The sequence below is a fragment of the Oreochromis aureus genome, linkage group 10, assembly GCF_013358895.1.
Source record: "Oreochromis aureus strain Israel breed Guangdong linkage group 10, ZZ_aureus, whole genome shotgun sequence".
Lineage (NCBI taxonomy): Eukaryota > Metazoa > Chordata > Actinopteri > Cichliformes > Cichlidae > Oreochromis > Oreochromis aureus.
In genome coordinates, this window is record NC_052951.1 from 32,671,839 (window position 1) to 32,688,996 (window position 17,158).

The following is a 17,158-nucleotide window of genomic DNA, read 5'->3' on the forward strand; positions in this document are numbered from 1 at the left end:
GGCGAGGACAAGCCTACATCTGCAGCTGAGGCCATTGTCCCTCCCCCACCCATGGGCTGAGTGTCCACCGCGCTAAACCCTTCTTCACAGGGAAGACTTGGAATTGTCAGGGGTGCACTCACATATTGCACGTCTGCAACTCCCCCCAGGACAGGTCTGGCTGTTTGACCCTCAGGGCCACGCACGTGTCCTCCTTCAAAAGTCATCATAGGCATGACATATGGTGGTGGTGGGGCACTGGGTGTCAGTGTGGCCCAGGGATATAATCTTGGGGTGTAAGATTGGTTAGCTTCCTCTGCCTTTGGAGTCAGCTTCTTCATCTGGTCCTCTAGTGTCTTATGTTCTTGTTTCAATTGTTTCAAAGACTCCACGATACTTACCATTTCTTCTGTTTTTCCTGTTACATCCTCCTTTTCTTCCTTCATCCAGGAACATGCTGCATTCCACAAGAACAGCCACTTGCAACATTGCGTGTGTTTTGCCTTTAAGTCCTTAATTTCTCCTTTGGCTTTCCGGTTAACTGAACGCCCTCTGACTCTTTTTCCAGTTGTTTTATTTTCTGCTCACATCTCTCTCCTTCCGCTTTGAGCACTATATTTAGGGCTATTTTATCCTCCAATCCTTTCTGTTGGGAAGCAATAAATTTACTTACCTCCGCTTCCATAACCTGACACTCTTTTTCCACTGATTTGGATGCTCCAAGACCAGCCAAACGAATGGCTCTCTTGAGCTGTTCAAGCTGCTGCTTAAGAGGCTTATAGCCCCTTTCTCCACTTGATGTCACACTTGGGCTGTCAGCCATTTCCTAAAACACAGACTTACCTCCCCAAATGACGTCACTCGGCTCCTCCTCCCGGGTTACCTCGCCACGTCTGCCTTTCAGTTTCAGAATCAGTCTCACCGCTTTATCAGCCACTATCTCCTCCTCCACCTGCTCAACAACACACAGTTACCCAACCTGTCAGAAACCATCCCCGAGTTTAGCAACATTCGCATTAAATCACACTCCTTTATTTTCCACGGTAATTTCATAAAGACACCAGCACTGTATGTTGTCCTGTGTGCACGATGTGATGTAACTCCATTCACAGAGCATCAAATCAGCGCAGACTTGCATCAAGGCGCCATCATCCTACATTAATAATAAAAATACACACCATGCTCTAGAGAAGAGAGCGACACACCGATTAAACTCAGGCTCATCTAATTCACAATTACACCCATTCAATCACACCCTTTGAAACAACACTCTGCAAAATCTCCTCCATTTCAAACACACCGCCACATCCACACAATCTCACCCACACACCTTCATCACCCATATTATTCATTTAAAATCACATCACTCCAGAACGTCACAAGCAATCACACGGCCACCATCATGCCATTATATTAAAATCAGACCCACTATCAACAGCCTCAATCATTGAAAGAAGGAAATTAGCCGCAGAAGAAGGCGCCCATCCCGGGTCGTCTACATTCCCGGCCAACTCAATCAACCCCTGAAATAAAAAGTAACAACGGCTCAAATAAGCATCTAAGTCCTCCGCCTCTACTTCTTCCCATATTGTCAACTCATATGGGTCATCCTCCGTCTCTACATGACACACACAGTTAACCTCCACCAAAGACCCTACCACTCGTGTAATTTCAATCTTACAGGACGCCTCTAACAGCATGGTTGGATTTCTGTATAATTTTATCCAGCCTAAAATTTTAAATTAAAAATAAAATAATCTTTAGAGTTTTCCCTAAGCACAAGTCTAGTTCAACCTCTCACAAAGTTGGTCCTACACTGACCCTAACAAGTCCACTTTATTGTGTGCTCATGGATGCTCTTATTACTTTATCACTTTAACAATCTGTCACACTTATTAGTGGTTCATTTTTTGCTTAAAACGTATGTCTGAACTTGATCATCACAGAGACCGAGCATCATTCAGCACTTCAAGCTGACAAACTCCTGTTTCTCTGTATCAAGACAGCTCATAAATCTTTACCAATTCTCTCCTGATAATGTCCTATAATTTCCTCTACTTAATTTACCGTACATTATAAGTACAGTTTAAACTAGACTTTAAAATTTCAACTAAATTAGGACGTCCTTTTATCTTTATACACTCATTAATTCACAGTAATCAATTAAAATTGTACACGCTCATATAACCTCAGTTAGGCTACAGTTTGCTTCCCTTAAACACACCACATACTATACTAAAATCAACAGATAACGGGGTTAAGTAATATATTTATAAACTTTTAAGCTTTAAAAGGAAACTTAAACTCTCATAGCATCAAACATACATTGCTTAAATCAAAAACACTTTCAAACTCACACCACAGTTCCTCATCATTTAATCACAGCAGTGAAACAAAACTTCATTCACTTTCTTATAATAAATAAAACCAGCATTTGATTATAAAGAACATTTGCAAAGCATAATTATACATTCAATAACACGCTGAACAAAAATAAAACTCCTTTGTGCACTCCACAACAGTCACCTCATTTGCATACACCCGCATCATCTAAAAATAACCTCCAGCGCTGCAGCACGCGCTCAGGCTCACCAGCTGATCACAGACAAAATTCTTTTCTTTTACATTATATTACAATGACGTCCAACAATCACAACCACAAATATCAGGCCTGACATTATCAACACCTAAATAATTTTGACAACTTTAAATTAACCGCCCAGCGGACAAACTTCCCGAGTTTTTTGCAACCAATGTCACCGTTTATCGATCCCGGACCGCGGCCTGATTTCTAAACTTCTAACACAATTTAAAAGCGTCACTCAACCCAAGCTTCACCTGAAAGTTTTAAGTTGATACTACACGCCTGAAACCCGGTTTCTCTGACCAAAAAGCGCAATATACTATCCCGGACAGTAAAAGTGATTCAATCACTTTAGCGTATTTTGGGATGCCCCTGCACCCACAGATTGCCAAACTGGACTAACCCTATTCATTAATAGGTCAGGGTCAAGCGTCCTTGACCAGGAGAGACCGTCACATCTGAGCTCTGCGCTTCCTAAGACTATTCCCTAGTCCCGTCCTAAGATAATTTAATTACTTTGAAAACATCACATAAAATCACACAAGCAATTATATTGATGTTCAAGCCCGGCTTTATATTCAATTGAGACTTGAATGTCACAAACTTTCACCAATTACCTATTATACTAAATTCATTTTATGCAGTCCAACTGCTTTAAATACACTTATTCTCTTTGACCAGTACTATCATTTTCAACGTTTCATTATCATTACTTCAATTTCAGATTTTTCACCAAAGTCAAAACAGACCTTTACCAGTAATTTCAGTGAGCAGACTTTCAATTTACACAGCCCAATTTGACACACTTTGGTTCATAAGATCAACAGGTGGTGCCTACCTTTTGATGTATGCCGGCTTGTCACTCACTGTCACCACTGACCGATGCCTGAGCGCCTGACACCTCGGACCCCTCTCCGTCCTGTACTTCCCCCCCCCGGACGAGCCTCCAAAATGTTGGGTTCAAAATATTGGGAAGAAAACACAGGAGGAATGCAAGTAACCACAATGGTCCAAAAGATGAATTCAAGCGATGACTTTAATGAAAATCACACGTGTGGGAGACACACCCTGCAGAACATCAAAGGTGGATCTCTCAAACAATAAACAACATAAAGGTTTTATATGGGCAGATTAATACAACGCCCCTTCATGTCTTAAACAGATACAATATTTGCATACGTCAAATCAAACCCACAAAACCCCAGTTAACTTTTGACCCCTTTTTAAAAGAACATTGGCTTCCATCCTTCTCTCGGTGCAGTCCCCGCACCCACAGTCCCCACAAGACAGTTAGACATCCTGTACTCTTATCAAACCATCACCTACACCCACAAAAACTGCAACCTTAGCAAGCATGCTTACCTTTCACCTAAATAAACTCACTTGTATGTCTGTGTACGTGTGGGTGTGTGTGTATGTCTGTGCATATGTTACCCTTGCCTTGCACCCTATGTGACCTCTCTGCTTATGCAACCAGGCTGAAGCCATCCTATGTGTGATGATCTTGGCTTATATGTAAAATATATAAAAAAGGTATTAAACAAATGTCTCAATCTGATACCACTACTTAAAACTTAATAAAAAGGTATACATGAATAAAAATAATAAAAGAACAGAATACAAATGTATTGTAAGCATGTGCAATCCTTCAATAACTCAGGTCATCCTCACAGTAGATTGGCTAATCCTAACCAAAAGTTTATAACCCTCAAGAGACGACTTCTTGAGTCACAACTCCTTTAAGGCACAAATGCAATGTGTAAAATAATCATAGGTGCTCCTGCAATAACAAATTATCATATGATTATACTGGCACCTGTACATAAAGTAAATAAAGTAAATAAAAGTGAACTTAAAATGAATGCAAACTTTAAGGTAATATCAATAAATGCATCAATGCAAATGCTTGTTATATGATTATGATGCGATAACAATATCCAAATAATAAAACTGAAAATAGTAAAATGAACTGATAAAAAATGGCAGGAAAAATAACATCTCTTTTCTCCACAGGGTGCAGGGACCAGCAGAGCCTCAGCTGACCCGGAAACCGGAGCAGGGACCAACTGGGCCAAAGCCCCCCTCACCTGGGAAACTGAGACAGGTGCAGGGGAGGGCTGGACCGCAGCTGTGCTAAGAACTTGGGCATACTGTCTCAGCTGAACTCTGGACACGCACACACATACATATACTGATACTGATAAGCACCGACGCATCACCCTCCCTACCCCGGATCCAACGCCACCTGCAACGCTTACCTCCCCTCTGATGTGGACATCGGGTCAGTTGGAGGCGCAGTCGAAGATTGCATTGGTCCCAGATCAGATATACACACTGGAACTCTTTCCCATGTTGCTTGTCTGTGTTTATTGTGCTATGGTGTGTTGATATCTGTGCATTCCTATAATATCCTTTTGTGTTACACATTTCGATGTTTTTTTCCTCGCTACCTAGCCCACAAGCACACAATGCGGCAACTGCACACTGATGGTATGAATACAAAACACATCTGACTTTTGCTTTCTCTGTGCACAAGGTAGGCCATGTCAGTTTGAGCTCATACTTTTGTCATAGATCCGTAAGCATAGAGGGATCCAAATTTCAAGTACTGGTTTTTATTCACACACATCAAAACAAACACAAGTGTTTATTTCCAAGTATAGGATTATTTGCAATCACCATATTGACTATATGGGTTTCTTGGTCTGCAGTGAACATGCTTCCTCTGCCCCCAGCATCTGGTCGTCTAGCAATTCTGTAAAGTAACAATTTCAGTATTTTTACATCTATGCTATTGTTGTGTTTCTCATTAGCATGGCAGTGCTACAAGTCTTAGTGCAAAGTGACTGTACTAACCAACTGTCATTTCAAAATGTCCTTATGATGCTTGCTACAGTGTAGCGGCTTGAGTTAGGCTGAACCCGTTGGCCAGCTTCCCTCAGCGTCACCCCATGGTTGATTACATGGTCAACTATTGTAGCTCTGATGTCATCAGCAATTCTATTTCTTACTCTTCTTACCCTTCCTCTCCCCCCTCCTCTCCCCCCTCCTCGTCCTACTCTTGCTCCTCCTTGTCCTTGTCGTCCTCTTCATCCTACTTCTTCCCTTCCACGTCCTCTTCCTCGGCCTCCTCTACTTCTCACTCTTCCTGCTCCCTCCATTGTACTCCACACACAGAGCTTACCTGTAGCTTATTCATAGTGCTTAGGCTGATTGCAAAGTGAACTAATTATCTAAAAAAGTTTTCACATGTGACAGTGTGCCAGACAGTTGGCAAAATAGTGTAAATAATGGCCATAAATGTGTATAGTTTTGCTAGGAGTGTGTTGAAAATTTGGTAATTGAGTGTAAGCAGTGAGTTGTGTTTAAAGTTCTGCAAAGTGTGTCTTACAAAATGGCAAACTGAGTGCAAAGCAGTGTTTGTGCTTTTAGTTTTGCAAACTCAGTGAGTGGTTTTGCTATAAGTATTAATAGTTTTAGAAATTGTGCTATAAGAATCACAGTTAGGGTTTAAGCATTCAGAAAAAACTGTAATATGATGGCTTGTGTTAACTGTTGGATACGAAAATACCATTTTTACAAAGGTGTGGAGAGTTAAGCAAGGGTTATTCGCTTTTACAAGAAAACTACAATGTTTTGCTGATTGGGTGAAGAGTTTTCTTATTTGTGTGTAGAGTACCTCCGGCGTCCCCGTGTGCGGCAGCCTATTACAGCAGCTCTGCTTATTCTGAGTTTCTTTCTTTCTTATCTTTTTTTCTTCTCGTAATTCTTATAACTAACGTATTAGTAATTAGACTCTGCAACCATGTTCTACCGTTTTGTGTTAGTTCTGGTTGTTTTTCTTAGTTTTTTTCTACTTTTTTCACCCGTGTCTGGGGACCCAGAGCAGGGATCCTTTGTTTACAGTAAGGATCAGCGGTACTGCCGGCGGACAGACTCGACATTCCCAGCGAGCTGAGGAAGAAAAGACGGGGGTGTTGTGCTGGGAAGGAGCGCTGTCGCCCGAGAAGGAGACGTTGTCGACCATCTCTTCCTTCTGTAATTATTGGAAACGTAAGATCTTTGCCCAATAAGATGGATGAGCTCACGTCGCTAACCTGGTCACAGAGGGAGTACCGGCAATGTAGCATCATGATGCTAACGGAGTCCTGGCTAACACCCCTAACTCCGGACACGAGCGTGACACTACCGGGATTCCAGCTGATGCGAGCGGACAGGACGAGAGACAGCGGTAAGAGGAAAGGAGGGGGACTGACAGTGTTTGTGAATGACAGATGGTATAACCCTGGGCACATCACTGTGAAAGAACAACTCTGCAGCAGAGACATTGAGCTGTTAGCCGTTAGCATGCATCTGTACTACCTGCCCCGGGAATTCTCGCATGTTATCGCGATAACAGCGTATGTCCCCCCCCTCGGCCAACGCGGATGCAGCCTCTGACTCTCTCCACTCAGTGGTCAGCAGACTGCAAACACAATCTCCGAGAGCCCTTCTCATAATATCAGGGGACTTTAATCATGTCTCACTGGACTCCACACTGCCCACCTTCAACCAGTATATGACCTGCCCAACCAGAGACAATAAAACACTGGACTTACTGTATACCAATGCTGAAGAGGCATACAGTTCATCACCTCTCCCTCCACTGGGCAGATCTGATCACAACCTGGTGCACCTTGTCCCTGTGTATGTGCCCTTAGTGCACCGGGAGCCACCAGCCACCCGCACAGTGCAGAGATGGTTGGAGGAGAGCGAGGAGGCTCTTAAGGATTGTTTTGAGTCGACTGTGTGGGAGGTGATCTGTGATGACCACGGAGAGGACATCGACAGCCTTACTACATGCATTACTGACTATATTAATTTCTGTGTGGATAACACCGTACCTACCAGGACTGTACGGTGTTTCTCCAACAACAAACCCTGGATTACCCCAGAAATTAAAGCTGTCCTCAAGCAGAAGAGGAGGGCCTTCAAATCCAAAGACAAAGAGGAGTTGAAAAGGGTGCAGAGAGAGCTGAGGGGACTGATAAGGAATGGGAAGGATAGCTACAGGCAGAAGATGGAGAACCAGCTTCAGGAAAATAACGTTGGTGAAGTCTGGAGAAGCCTCAGAACCATCTCAGGCCACAAACATCAGAACTCTCTGCCTGGGAGGGATGTGAGGTGGGCAAATGAACTGAATCATTTCTTCAACAGATTTGATTCAGCCATGAGGCAGTCTCCAACATCGGCTGCAGACTCACCCACCCCCACTGCTGCTGTTCCACCTCTGACACCTCAGACACTTCACACCTCCTCTATTCACCCTGCTCACTCCTCCCACCCCCAACAACAGCATCCAATACACACTCAACACAAGGCTCCAGCCTGTCTCTCTCAACCACCCAGGTTAGGAGGGAACTGAGGAGGATTAATGGCAAGAAGGCAGCGGGCCCAGATGGCATCAGCTCAAGGGTCGTCAGGTCCTGCGCGGACCAACTGTGTGGGGTGATGGAGCACCTCTTCAGCCTGAGCCTGAGGCTGGGGAGAGTCCCACAGCTCTGGAAAACCTCCTGTGTTGTACCAGTGCCAAAGACTTCACGCCCCAAGGACCTCAACAGCTACAGGCTGGTGGCTCTGACATCCCACCTGATGAAGACCCTGGAGCGGCTGGTCCTGGCTCAGCTTCGGCACCTGGTGAGCTCATCACTGGACCCACTTCAGTTTGCCTACCAACCTGGCATTGGAGCGGATGATGCCATCATCCACCTCCTACATCGTTCCCTCGCTCACCTGGAGACCGCTGGGAGCACTGTGAGAATCATGTTCTTCGATTTCTCCAGTGCCTTCAACACTATTCTTCCCACGGTCCTGAAGGACAAGCTGGAGAACTCAGGAGTGGACCATCACCTCACAGCATGGATACTGGACTACCTCACCGACCGACCACAGTATGTGAGGACTCAGGGCTGTGTGTCGGACAGGGTCATCTGCAGTACGGGGGCCCCACAGGGAGCGGTTCTGGCTCCGTTCCTCTTCACCATCTACACTGCAGACTTCTCCCACAACTCCACCCAGTGCTTCCTGCAGAAGTTCTCTGATGACTCTGCAATAGTCGGCCTCATCACTGATGGGGATGACAGGGAGTACAGAGGACTGATCCAAGACTTTGTGGACTGGTGCCAGCTGAACTACCTCCAGATCAATGCCAGTAAAACCAAGGAGCTGGTGGTAGACTTCCGCAGGCACAAGCATCCTCCACTGCAACCACTGAACATCCAAGGTATGGACATTGAGGCTGTGGACAGCTACAGGTACCTTGGTGTTTATCTGAACAACAAACTGGACTGGACTCATAACTCAGACGCCCTCTACAGGAAAGGGCAGAGCAGGCTGTACCTGCTGCGGAGACTCAGGTCGTTTGGAGTGGAGGGCCCACTCCTGAAGACCTTCTATGACTCTGTGGTGGCCTCAGCCATCTTCTATGGTGTGGTCTGCTGGGGTGGCAGCATCTCTGCCGGGGACAGGAAGAGACTGAACAGGCTGATCCGAAGGGCCAGCTCTGTTCTAGGATGCCCTCTGGACCCAGTGGAGGTGGTGAGTGACAGGAGAATGGCGGCTAAGCTGTCATCCCTGTTGGACAACATCAACTGCTTAGCTACACCATACTGTCACCGTCAATTATTATGCTGCTATTCTTACTGTCATTATATTAATGCTGCTATCCTGTATATATTGTACTTACTATTGTTTGTTTTAATGTACCTTTTATATTTTACATTTATATTTATTATTGTATTTTTGCACCAAGGGAGTGGCACTCCAATTTCGTTGTACCCTGTACAATGACAATAAAGGCTATTCTATTCTATTCTATTCTATTCTATTCTATTCTATTCCCACCACATGCAGGAGACTGTGACAGCACTGAGCAGCTCCTACAGTGGGAGACTGCGGCACCCACGGTGTGGGACGGAGAGATTTCGCAGGTCTTTCCTCCCCACTGCTGTCAGACTCCACAACAAAGACTTTAACTGATCAAACACACACATCCACACATGTGCAATAATACTAAGTGCAATAATCTTTTCTGGCATCGATGTATTTTTACTCAGTTGTATATAGCATTTGTATTCTATTTTGATCTTATTGTATATTTTATTCTATTTTATTCTACTGTATATAGTATTTTATTTTATTCTATTCTGTACAGTTGTGTACGGTATTTATTCTTATTGTATTCTAATTTTTGCTTCATAACTTTTGCACTGTCCACTTCCTGCTATGACAAAACAAATTTCCAACGTGTGGGACTAATAAAGGTGATCATATCTTATCTTATCTTAGTTTTGCAAAAATAGCCAATAGTTACAAAACATGTGCTCAAGCCATCAGAAAAAACTGTAATACAAAAACCTGTTAAGTACTATTTTTTTTTTTTTTTTGTTAATCATGACTTCATTGTTTCAATAGTAACCAAGGGTGCAAAAGTGATGGAAAATCAACATCAGAGTTCAGTGATTTAATATCAGAATCTGACATTGTTTCAACATTAACAGTGTTTTAAAATTTGACGTTGAATCAATGTCAGCGTTCAACATTGATTCAATATCAAACCCTGACGTTGTTTCAATATTAAAAAAGGTGCAAGAGTGACGTTAGGTCAATGTCAGATTTCAACGTTGATTCAATAGAATCACCTGATATTGACTAAACATTGTTTCAATGTCTCCTTGCTATCTGGGTATGTACTACGGCAATGACAAACATTTGCATACTCTGTGTGTCCAGCTTGCGCAGAGAAGCAGGAACGATTTGCTGGGCACTGGGCATTCCAATGTCCTCATCTACCCATACAGTGCCGTGTTTTGCCATGTGGCAAAAGAACTGAACTGAGGGACAGAATATTTATTTTTTCTCTTTTTTATCTTTTTTGATTTTTAATTTTTGCTATTTTTACATGAACAGGCAGAGGAGAGAACATGCAAAGCCGGAGAGATCACACATGTGATCTCTTCTGAGCCACAGCTGGACTGGCCATTGGAGTTCCATATTGAGGTGAAAAGGAAGCGATTTGTCCCATACTTCAGATAGAATTAAAAAATAAACACAAAGCTGGAGTTATTCTGTCCTTGCTGCGCAGTTGCATCTACTGCTCACATTCACTCCCCCTTCCTCTCCTGTTATTACTTCAAACATGAAACTGATCAATGATCAGCTGATCGGCTTTTCTGCCGCAAGTCCCGTCTTTCTTGTTTGCTTATCACCCACTTTGCGCTAGAAAGAGGAGAGCAGCGGATAAACAACAGCAGCACGTTTAAGTGTGATAAGCTGTTGTTAGAATGTATTTAATATTACTTTCTAGTATCAGCTGACGTTTGCTGATATCCGTTTGGATATGTGGTGAGAGGGAAACATGAAGATGAAACCAGGAGATGTCCTTACTAAATCATCAGAGCTGAGCAGGTGATGGAGAAACAGGTTTACCTTTTAGGTGACATGAATGAGTTGAAGGGACGTTATGAACTGTTTCTGAGAGACAAATAAGTCTAATATACCCGAGTAAGCTATAGTACTTTTTCCTTTGGGAAGGTACCATCTGTGCAGTCTGCAATTCTGTTGAAGAAAGATGTTGAATCTATTTAATTATTGTAGAAAAATAATTGATTTCTGTGCATTTGTTTTACACTTGTGTAACGCAGGACCAAGGTGCCTGACTGCAGCTTCATAGATAATGACCAATCAGAAGTAGTTTCGACTATGGAGCCTGAGTGTGTGAATAAAACACAGGAAACCAAAATAGAGTTCAAGAAATATATATATTATGTATGTTATGAGAAATATATAGACAGCTGTACAAAAAAATAAAAAAAATATATGCATATATATCACAAACAAAAATAATGTTGACAATACAAAACAGCTTATTAGGTTCCAAAAGGAGGTGGGATGAGGTTTAGTCCAGTATAAGATCACTTTAGTTTCATTGACCTGTGATAGGTCATGTGTCAACAGTTTATTTTAGTCCAGAGGTTCGCAAGTCCTACCGCAATGCAGCGGTGGTCGGGTGGCTCGCCATCCTGCGCTGATCAGGGCTGATCGTGGGGGGGGAAAAAAAACCCTGACCGTTGAGTCGATTGTAAGGTGGTGTAAAGATGAATGAATCGGCCGGGTTATTGCACACTGTCAACTAGTATGTAGTGTATAATTTGTATAATTTGCAGAAAACAGAACTTAACCCATGCAGAAAGGTCTGAACAGTCTTTAACAGAGGCTTACCAGGCTAGATGTACTGCAGCTGATCAGGAGGATTCCTGACGCGGGTTGAGTGCCTCAAGGGTGGCTCTGTTTCAGGACTCAGAGGCTCTGATTCAGTAGGTGAGCGTTGTGACAAATTATTTCTGGATGCGTCTGGAGTAACTTGATCAGAAGATAGACTTTCTTCATCGTGAGAAGTTTCTGCAAGATCAACTGGCTCACGTTCCTCACAAGAACTCTGTCTCCAACATTCAGCTGTGACGCAGTGACATTTTTATCAAATCTGTTTTTGTTACGTTTCATCACCTTTTCTGAGTTTTCGATGGCCAGCCTGTAACTTTCTTCCAGGTGGGACTTTAGTTTTTCCACATATTGTGTGTGGGATGGTGATCCTTCTTTGGCAAAGGGTAGTCCAAAGGCTAAGTCCACCGGTAAGCGAGGTTGGCGGCCAAACATAAGCTCATATGGTGAGAAGCCTGTAACATCATTTCTTGTGCAATTGTATGCATGCACCAGGGGCTTTACGAAATCTTTCCAATGAGATTTCTGTTGAGCTGTCAGTGTTCAGACCGAGATTTGCGTCTCATGCATCTTTCGCAGTGTCTTATTTTATTAACCACATCACTAGTCATCTTAGGCCAATAAAATCGGGAACGGACCAAGTCCAGTGTTCTGTCAATTCCCATGTGACCCATTTGATCATGAAGCTGGTGTAGTACAACTGGTCGATATTCCTTGGGTAGCACTAGCTGGTATGTGAAGTCACTTCCCACTTGTCTCTTCCTGACGAGAAGGGTGTTATGGAGCTACAGTTTATTTACTTCTCCCAGTAATAGAGGTAGATCGGGAAGTTCTTCCCTCAGCAATGGCGGTGGTGACTCTCCTCGCTCAACCTGAGCTATGACATGCCGAATGACAGGGTCAAGGCGTTGTTTGGCTGCAAGGTCAGCTGTTGAGATTTGGGGGAGTACCATGGAGGCGAACTGGATGTCGTCTGTGAAACTGTCAGGCAGACTGTTGACATTGACAGACATGGATAACACCAGAGCAAGATCAGGATCAGTGCTTGAACTGTACACCAGATGACGGTCACAAACTGCTTTGATGGTATGCTGGTCAATAGAAACATAATCTGGTTCATTGAGATGTTGCCGTGCAAATTTCCAGATTCACTCACGTTTTTTCCAAGACAGAGGATCATCAGACAGTTCACCATGAGGTCGGCGAGACAAACCGTCAGCATCTGAGTTCTGCTTTCCTGCTCTGTAGATTAATTTAAAGGTGAAAGTGGACAAAGCTGAAAGCCATCTGTAACCGGTAGCGTCACGTTTTGCTGATGATAAGAGGTATGTTAATGGGTTGCTGTCGGTCACAACTGTAAACTGAGCACCATAAAGATAGTCGTGGAATTTTTCAGTCACCGCCCATTTCAAAGCAAGAAACTCCAATTTGTGGGTGGGATATTTGGACTCACTCCGGGAAAGACCTCTGCTGGCATATGCTACAACTCTGTTTTGTCCATCCTGCTCTTGATACAGCACCGCACCGAGACCTGTGGCACTGGCATCAGTGTGGAGTGTGTATGGTTTTCTGGGATCAGCAAATGCCAGAACTGGGGCAGAAGTAAGTCTGTCAATAATGGACTCAAAAGCTTGTTGACACATTTGCGTCCATCGTCCTCCAAATGGCTCTTTGGGGTTGAGGTAATTCTCTGGCTTTACAGTTGGTCTCAGTTTCTTCTGGGAAGGTGGATACCCAGCAGTGAGATCGTGCAACGGCTTGACAATGGCTGAATATTCCTGGACAAAACGTCTGTAGTATCCGGCAAAACCAAGGAAAGATCTTAATTCCTTCAAGTTTTTCGGCACTGGCCAAGAAGTGAGTGTAGAAATCTTGTCCGGATCAGTTTCAACACCAGCCTGGGACACTACATGGCCCAGATATTTCACAGCTGTCTGGAAGAACATGCATTTCTCAAGTGAAAGCTTCAAGCCAAAATCTTTGAGTCTGGTGAGAACTTTCATCAGCCGAGTTTCATGTTCCTCAAGAGTGGGTGCAAAAACAATGAGATCGTCAATGAAAACCAGGACTTCTTTTAGATTTAATTCTCCCATGCATTTTTCCATCAGCCGTTGGAATGTGCTTGGTGCACTGGTAATCCCCTGTGGCATCCGATTAAACTCCCAGAATCCTAATGGGCAGACAAAGGCAGTCTTTGCTTTATCCTTCTCCTCCATTTCAATTTGGTAGTATCCTGACTTGAGGTCTAACACCGTGAACCACTTGGATCCTGCAAGTGCTGAGAAGGTGTCTTCCAGTTTAGGCAGAGCATAAGCATCTTTGATCGTTTGCAGATTGAGTTTGCGGTAGTCAATACAAAGACGTACACTGCCATTCTTTTTGCACGCAACCACAATTGGAGAGGCAAATGGTGAGTCGGATTCTCTGATAACTCCAGAGTCAAGAAGTTCTTGCAGGTGTTTCCGTACAGCATCAAGATCTTGAGGATGAATTGGTCGTGGTCTTTGCTTGAAAGGGGTTGGATTGGACAATTTAATTTGGTGTTTAACTTTGTCGGTCCTGCCCAAATCCAGATCGTGTTTGGCAAATACTTCAGGAATACTGTTGAGTTTTTGAATAATCCGTTCTTTCCAGTCGGGAGTTATAGGGGAATCTCCAAAGTTATATTGTAGTTGAGACGGAGGTAACGAATCTGTAGACTGGTCTGAATACTGGATGTGTTGCTCTTTGGAAATGACTTCCTGAAAGGCGTTGATTTCTGAAATAATAGCTCGAGCTGGAATGTGGATTTCATGGTCAGACTCATTACTCACTACAACAGACAGAAAACATGGCCAACGTTGAGGTAAGGCCACAAGGCAGGTTTTTACCATGAGTCCACCAGGCAGAGAACTGGAGGTAGGGTGTTCCAGAATAACTGCTTTCTCACCTTGGAATAGCCTTGTGACCATGCATCCCTCAAGGACAGTGGTTTGGCCGGCAGTAATGGTATGTGGTTGGTGTGACAAAGTGGAGGAGCAGTTGTAAAGCTCTCCATTTGTCCCATATGTGTTTACTTTATTTTGCACATTGTACACATTATTCTGTTTCTATGTATTTGCTATGATTTGCTATTTTTCAAGTAACATTGCTTCACTCACTATCCCGGGTTTGTTTGTGTAAGGGTTCTGTTGCCGGAAAATCAAACATTCTGCAAATTAAGACAAATACTAAGTTATGTTTCTTTATATTTTATTATGTTACAGATTAAGTCATTTGTTCATACTTACTTTGTTTGTCTTTTCAGTTTTCATGAGAGTCAGGTGTGGGGAAACGCCCGCCTGGCATTTCCTCATTTTAAAATCCTGATGATGTCACACATGACATTAGCAGGTCAAACTAAGTGGAGGGGTTTCTTTTTCCATAGAGATGCTTCCTTTTGTTTGTGTTAAGGTTTAAAGGAATTTGTTGAATGTTTTTCCTTTTGTTAATACTGCCATTTAGTTGTGTAAATGTGCATATTAGACGTGTGTAGAGGTTTTGTGTTTTTAAATCATTTGTGTAGAGTTTTACATCCCTCAGTTGAGTGAGTGGTACTGGCTGGGCAATTGGAGGGAAATTGATGGCCCTATTTAAAGCCAGTCTCTACCAGATGCAGGAGAGAGGAGAGGTGAGCTGTGTTACCAGAGCCATGTTATGTTGAGTTTTGTTAATTGAATTGATTTGGGGGGAAGTTTTGTTAAGTTACATTATATTAAGTTCACTTTAAATAAATTGCTTACCTTGGAAATCTGAAATGCCTGCCTAGTCTGCTTCCCTACCACCTTCCTTGATGTTCGTGTCTGACTACTTCACAGTTGGTCTGACTTCAAGATTACAGGAGCATAGTGGTCATTCGAATTCTGGACATGGCGACACTGGAGGATTTTATAAACTGCAATGTAACCGGAACCAGTTGGCAGGAATGACTGCTCAGGGTGGGTATCACAGTGTTTGCTGTAAGCAACATCAAGAGTGTTGGTGCCAACAAGTATCATTGGGTATGATTGCTGGACGTCAGGCACGACAAGGGCAAGTGTATCAACATTAATGGATGAACCAAGAAAATCAGCTGGGAACGTCATGTTAATTTCAATGTATCCCAGGTAAGGTACAGCTTGTCCATTTGCTCCTTCTACTTCCAACAGATCATTTAGTGGTTTGATGGGGTGATCTGAAAGATCAGTATTATAGAAGGAATAAGGAATGGTAGTAACCTGAGAGCCAGAATCAAGACGGCAGTTGAAATGGTTGCCCTTGATTTGAATTTGTCCTGTGCTTTTGGTCCCCACAAGCCCTTTTGGCAGCAATGGAAATTTATTGTGGCTTCTGGGACTGTTAGTGCATGCAGCCCCTGTGTGTCCCACCACAGAAGCTGTTTCTAGTTTAAAGATGAAGTATTTTTAGCATCCCATTCTTGCTGTTTTTTCCTTAATTGTTTCTTTTTCTGTTCAACAAGACTGGGGTTTGCTCTGTTGTTGCAGGTGGAAGAAACGTGGCCATTTTCTCCACAGTTAAAACAGTACCATGGCTTGGGTTTGGTATTTGACTGAGGTGAAGAGTGACTGGGCTTGTTTCGTCGTGGCTTAAACTTTGACTCTGAACTTTTTCGAGACAAAAGTTGGGACATTTGCTATTGGAGGGTTTGGAGTTGTTTTTTCATTTCTTTTAGCTTTCATTAGCTGTAGAGTGCCCACAAGAACAAGTGCTTTGGGATTGGATGTTGGCTTTTTGTTTTGATGAACCAATGTATTTTTTCACAAGTGACTCCTTGGCAATTTGTCTGTCTTCTTCTGTCTGTGACGACAACAATAAGTCAGAGAAAGGTGGGGGGTTGTTCTTTTGCTGTTCTAATTGTAATTTGGTTAGTATAGTGTTATCCCACCACCCACGGCAAAACTGCTTCAGCAGATGTTTATCCATGTCAGCAGCTGCAAGTCCTCCTTGCTTCACAACAGTGCTGAGGGTTAGCTGCAGTCTTTGGAGATAAGCAGATGGTCGCTCACCTGGATTTTGAAGACTATTTAAGTATTGAGCGTACAATTCTTCACCATCTTGAACTGTTCCAAAAGCTGAGTCAAGTACACTTAGTATGACTGAAGGCAATGTGTTGGGACATAGACCTTCAACCAATTCAGCAGCAGGTGACAATAGGCTCTCTATAATATGTCTGGTGACGTGTAGAGCTGACAAACTGGGGTCGGCAAGCAGTAGATCAATTTGTGAATGCCATGATTCAAAATCTGCTTTACTACTTGGCTTAGGAATCCTTCCTGAAAAAGCACGGAGACGTAGTGAAGTTGTGGCGCTCATGTCTGG